This window comes from Cenococcum geophilum (assembly GCF_001692895.1).
Source record: "Cenococcum geophilum 1.58 unplaced genomic scaffold K441scaffold_159, whole genome shotgun sequence".
Taxonomy (NCBI): Eukaryota; Fungi; Ascomycota; class Dothideomycetes; order Gloniales; family Gloniaceae; genus Cenococcum; species Cenococcum geophilum.
Window position 1 is genome coordinate 6,447 of NW_027137717.1, and position 6,446 is coordinate 12,892.

Consider the following 6,446-nt stretch of genomic DNA (forward strand, 5'->3'; position numbering starts at 1 on the left):
TACTACCCTTACCTATAAACGGGGTGCGGCTAAGCGTAGTCTTAGAAAGGTTAAATATAGTCACTAATAGGGGCTGGCGGAAGCTAAGCGTATTTACTAATTGTTAGGTAAAACCTAAGTAGATAGTTATATACATACTAGCGTTTTCGAAAGTATTGCGAAAATTTAATAATGCGAGCCCCGCCCGCACAGCATTGAATTTAGGTAATCTCACTATATAAATTCTATAACTATTACGTATACCACGCTTGCTATTCCTTAATTACTTACAAGGCTTAGGTATTATATTATAAGGTAACAGGCTCCGCACTACCTAGCCACGGCATAAACCTATAAAAGGTAAGCGAGTGACTAGTAAGATGCCAGGCACGGCTGTGTAGAACAATATATATAGGCGGGATGACTTTGTCACCTAATATATATTATATCGCTTATATAGCTCGATTTTCTAGTATTACAGGCGTAATAGTAAACTGTAATAGCCTTTAGAAACGAGCTGCTAATTAATCTATATAGTCTTCTTAGGTAACTAAGCGCATACTATCTTATATATAGGCCTCCGTACCGTTTTAGCTTATTACCTACTTTAGCTACCTAGTTCTAGAGAGGCTAAGGGACCTTTTTCTCCTCTCTCTATATAGGGATTTTCTCCTACTAGTTCCTCTAGTACTAGAACCTTTATTTTTAGTTCTTATTCTTAAACTAGCTTTACTAAAGAAGTAAAAAAGAGTTCCTAGTTTGCTTTTATATTTATTTAAAGAAAGGAGTTTCTTAAAGAGGGTTTAGGTATCTTTACGTCTCTCTAGTTAATAGGGAGAAGGCTATAGTTTTATAATTAGATCCTATTTATTTTATTAAAGTCTAATTATCCTAGGTATTTTCCTAAAAGTTTCCTTAGTAAAAGGCTAGGTCTATAATAGACTTTCCCCTTATATTAGATCTATAGAAAGTTCCTTCTTATTTATCTAAATTTAATAGTTATATTTATTAAGCCAGTTTACTAGTTCTTTAGCCTCCCTAGTTAGATTTCTAGTTAGTACGTTCTACTATATATAGTATAGGTTATAATCTCCTATTAGTATAAAGAGGAGTTCTAGTTCTAGTTCTAGAATAATCCTAAAGATAGTAGTCTTACTATTTCTTTAGGCTCTAAAGTTCTTATTTAGTTATCTCTTATTATAGATATTGTTGGTCACATAGGGTGACTCATCAATAACGACTACTCGAGTAGGTTACAGTGATGTTAGTTAATAAAGCTTGTTAATTAGAATGAGGAAGGGCGAGGAGCTTAAGACTCCTCGCTACGCTAGTGCCGCGGCGTTACGTGACAACCGCTTGCCTCATTCCCGACACTAGCAACTCTTCTTTTATAGTTGCCATCTATATATAAACACTGCTTAACTAGCATAATAAATATAAATCCTTTTTACTTACTATTGCCATTGTAATATAAGTCTCGCTGCCCCAAAATTTGCCTCTTAGTACGCAGTGCTCTCTTACTAAGGGGTCGTGGGTAGACGTCGCGTTAGAGCCGCTAAGGCGCTAGTTATAAGCGAGCCAATAGCGATTTTCTATCCTAGAGATGGAAAATCCTAATTAGCTAGTTAGAGTTAGGGTTTATAGAATGTTATACTCCCCCCTCTAAAAAGGTCTTAGTAAGAGAATCTAACTAATTAAATAACTTTAACCGCTGGTTGAAGTTTCTAAACATCTCAAAACCTTATATAACTAAGAAATTTTTAGGGATTCTCTTTTAACCTAACCTTTAACTTATATACGTAAAGTATTTATATTAACAAACGTCTCTAGTGCCTTATTTAGGTTTGCCTTTATTATCGCATCTACTAGGTTATCTTAGCTATTAATCCATTAAATCTTAAAGAGTTCTTAACGCTTATAGGATTGCTAAAGTACCATAATATCAATTATAAGGCGCTTCTCCTTTATAGTATTAAGCTTAATTAAACACTTATAGAGGGAATATAAGTCGGTATATACGATTATAGGGATAACGGGAAGTTTAAGTTAATTTATAATTATCTTTAGGGTAGTTCTAATTATAATTGCTATATTAACCCCACTAACCATTCTATATATCTCTAATGCTAAAACGCTTTAAGTAATACGCTTGCTCTTAGTTAAGCTCTAATAGATAAGGTTGCTATAGATTATAAAGTTATTCTCTCTAGTATATTTATTTATAATAATAATCTTATATTCTAACTAGGAGCTAAAATCTTTATTATTTATAAATAATCTATTAATAAATATAAAGAGCTTAGCGGTAGGAAGATTAATAGGCACGTAGAGTAATCCCTAATTAAGATAGTTTATTTGCTAAAAAAGACGTTTATTTAGGGTAAGAACGTTATCCTTAGTTAGTTCCTAGTATTAGGTAGCAATAAAAAAATTAAATAAAGCCTTAGGTTAATAGATAGAAGTAATATAAGCTTTGCAAGCGCGTTACTCTACATATCCTTACTTTAAAGAATTAACGTTAATAATATTAATCTCCCTACCTTAACCCTTCTAGCGCAAAGCAATAGAATCCTTATTTAGGGAGAGGATGCATCTATTAAAGAGTAATAGTATTATTAAATTAAGCTTTTCTTTTGGCTTTGCTATAAGATTTACCTTTATTAGCTTGTCTTCTTTAAGAGCTAAGAACTAGTCGTCTCCTAAGATAATTATATTATTAGTTTATATGCCAATAATTCTAAATAGAGTTTCCATAGTTATAATAAGGAAGTAGGGGTTAAATATAAAAGTAGTTATTAAAAGCTTCTCTTTATAGTGCTTACTATAGGTAGCCCACTAGTAAGTTCCTACCTCTATAATTCTATATAATGGCTTAAGCATAACTATAATTGTATCTTTAGGATATTGGTAGCAAATTTGCTCTAGAAGGTATGCCAATATTAAGCGCTAAAGGTGCGTCTTTAATTAGGTGTAGGCTTAAGTAATATCTTATAAATAAACCGCTATTTTATTCTTTATTAAGGAGAAAGCTAGTGCAACAATAACTTGCTAACTAGCTCGTTAAATTATAAAAGATTGCGTAAGAATTACCTCCTTACTATTATTGTTATAACCTTAGATAATAAGCCTTAATTTCTTAAATAGGGCGTTAGTAGCTTTGCCCTTAATTTTATTAACTATTCTTAACTTAAAGATGTGAACTCTATTAAACTTAATAGGGTTATACTTTTTAAATTTAAAGACTTCTCTCGTAATAAGACTATTGATCTCCTACTTATTAGATACTTAAAAAGGAGCTTTTAGAGTTATAATATAACCTTCCTTTTAGAGCTGTTTTATAAGTTTAAAGTTAGCCTTTTCCTTAGCTGTTATAAAGGCCATTAATAGCTTAACTCTTTTCTTAATAGCGGCAATAAATTACTCTTCGAAATTAATAAGATATTAGCAATTTTATAATCCCTTTAGGCGACCTCTACCGCGTTATAGTTGCAGCGTATCTACTATAATTATATTAGGATTATAGTCGCCTTCTAAAGCATATTAATTATAATTCTCCTTTAAAGTATTTTCTATAGCATCCTGCAAAGGCTTAGAACTATTATCTTTATAGTAAAACTTAATAATAGTTAAACGGAATTAAGTAAGTCTATAAGGCATCTAAATAGTATAAGTTTAACTATTAATTGCAATAAGTTAATATAGGCCTAACTACCTTCCCTTTTTACACTATACGCGTACCTTAGACTAGAGTAGCAGATTAAGTGTAGTTAAGGTATTTAGGCTATTTCTTATTCCTAGTGCGTTGTTAACCTGGCGTATAGCATAGAGATATCGCACCTCCTTCGTTGCCTTATAAATAGCTTTAGCTTATTATATAATAGAGGGAGATAGTAAAGAATTATTAGTTATTTAAGGGTAGGCGCTAAAGATAAGCAATATAGGTATAAGTCTATCTGGGCCAGCGGAATTATTAATGGCTTTAATAGCTATTTATAAGGTAAGTTTTTTACTAGCATCCTCTAGTTCTAAAGAGATAATCTTATATACGCGGCGTAATGGCGTATAATATTATTTTACTTTTTTAATACTATTATATGCCTTAATAGGGACTTCCTTAACCTTAATTGCTATTGCCTTTATCTATTATTAAAACTCTATAAATAAGAAGTTCTTTTCTATATTATAGACGATTTAATTAGGGGGTCCTAGGTAGATATTAATCTAATATAATTATAGGGTATCCTATATATTTTTAGCTAATATATCCTTTAAGAAACGTGCGGCTTAAAAGAAGGTTAAGAAGTTAACAACTTAGAGTACTAGCTTGCTGCTAAGATATATAACGTTAATAATAATATAGAAGTTAAAGTTGTAGTTATCTTTAAGGCTAAACTTAAATCAGCTAGGGAACTTCTAGTTTATTTAGTAGTAATAGCAGTACTTTATAAGATGCTTAATTGCCTTAACCTTAACTTTATGGCCTGCTTACTAGAGGACCCTAAGCAGTTAGTAAATAGATAGGTGGCTAAAGTAATGGTATAGTTAACGTAACTCTAACTTAGTTAAGTAGCTCTAAGTAATACTCTTTTCTAGTTAATAAAGGAGTAACTAGGGGTAACCCTACTTACGTATAACGGGCACCCAATTATCTCCCTAAATAAGTATATTCTTAAGGTTATTAAGCTTAACGCCTAATTTATCTATATCTTTAATATAAAATAAAAATGGGGTATTTATATGAATAATGTAGAAAGTAATGCACCCTAAGGGGGTTTAGACCCTAATTATGCTAAAAGAAATTGCAGTACCCTTACTAAAACGAATTATGTATTGGCCTGCCGTTAAATAGTTAATCTAAATAGAGCTATTAAGCTGCTAAAGGGCTTAAACTTAAGGTTCTCCTACTATAGATACTTCTGCGGCTCTAGTATCTGGCATAATACCATAGAAGACGTTCGGTAAGTATCTATTATTAAAGGAGAATGTAAAACTTTCTTATAGCTCGTTAAAGATATCTAACTTTATAATAGAGTGGAGCGTAAATTAGTTATTAAGAATAGTAACGGTTTATATACCATCTACCTTACTATACTTAGTAAAGTATTAGTTAGGTAAGTAGTCCTTAATTTCTATATCTATAAGGAGCTATTTAGCCTTATTAACCTTACCCTTAAGATCTTTTACGCCTTTATATTAAACTAGGAAGCTTTAAAAGTAGGCTATAGTAACCTTACAATTTTTAATATTTCTTATACTTTAGCAAAACTTATTATATACCTTCTTTTGCTTATTAAGAGAATGCCTAGTTAACTAGTAATTTGGTTTCTTATAAATATAGCACTTTTTCTAGTAATTACTTTAAAGTAAACCTCTATAAGGGCCTCCACCTTTACCTTATAGTCGTTAATTATACCCTTTACCGTATTATCTACCCTGGCTACTATATATTTAATCAGTCTAGTTATAATTATATTAGTTAGGCGGGTCGATTAAAGTAGGTTAGAGTTAGGCGTTAAATTACTATACTTCTTAAGAGCGTAGAGCGGTGCTAATAGAAGATCTTAATTAAGTATATACTCCTTTATAAGTATTTACAGGATTAAAGAGTATAAGGTTGTATTCTTTAACGCCTTAGTATACGCTAATAACTTAATTACATAGGCTGAAATCCTTTTAATATAATTTGGATAAACCATGCTAAATTATCTAAAGTTAATTAAAGAGCTTTTAAAGATAATTAAGCNNAGGGANACCTNGGTTTATAGNAATAATCCTTANAAANGTAGTCTCTCTCNATTNTAANATATACTNCTACTTATTCTCTTCTATTTTAAAGTAGTATCTTAACTTATATATTATACGGTTAAAATTATATCCTTTTCCTACTAAATAGTTATAATAGAAGGTACTAGTTTAGCCCTTAAGTATAACGGAATAGGAGTTATAGTATTAATTAGACTCTATTCCTACTTTCTAATAATAGTTATAGAAGATACGTAGTTTTAAATTAAGGATATTATATAGTTCCTTACTAAACTTCTTCTTATAATCCAAATAGAGCTTCGCGAGCTCTATAAGCAATTTTAAACCGCCTTTAATTTAAGATTAAGATAGAGGAGGTAGGAGTTGCATTATAGGCTATAGTAGGGACGTAGGTCTAATCGGTGGAGTCTAAAGGTTGTTAAATTATAAAGTAATAGGATCTTGTGCCTGCTCTCGTTAGGGTATAATATCCGATATTAAAGCTATAGGTTAAATTAGATATAGAGGAGTTAAGGGCGAAGGTAGATTTGTCTCTAAAGGTGTATTGCTTAGATTCTATTATAAGTTAAGCTTCCTTATAGTGCGTAGTTAGTGCTTAATCTCTTATAGGGTCCATTTATGCTCTTCTTTTGCGTTAATAACCTGCTCCTAAATATTATCTTTAATAGTACCCCCATCTATAGGTATAAATACTCTATACTCCT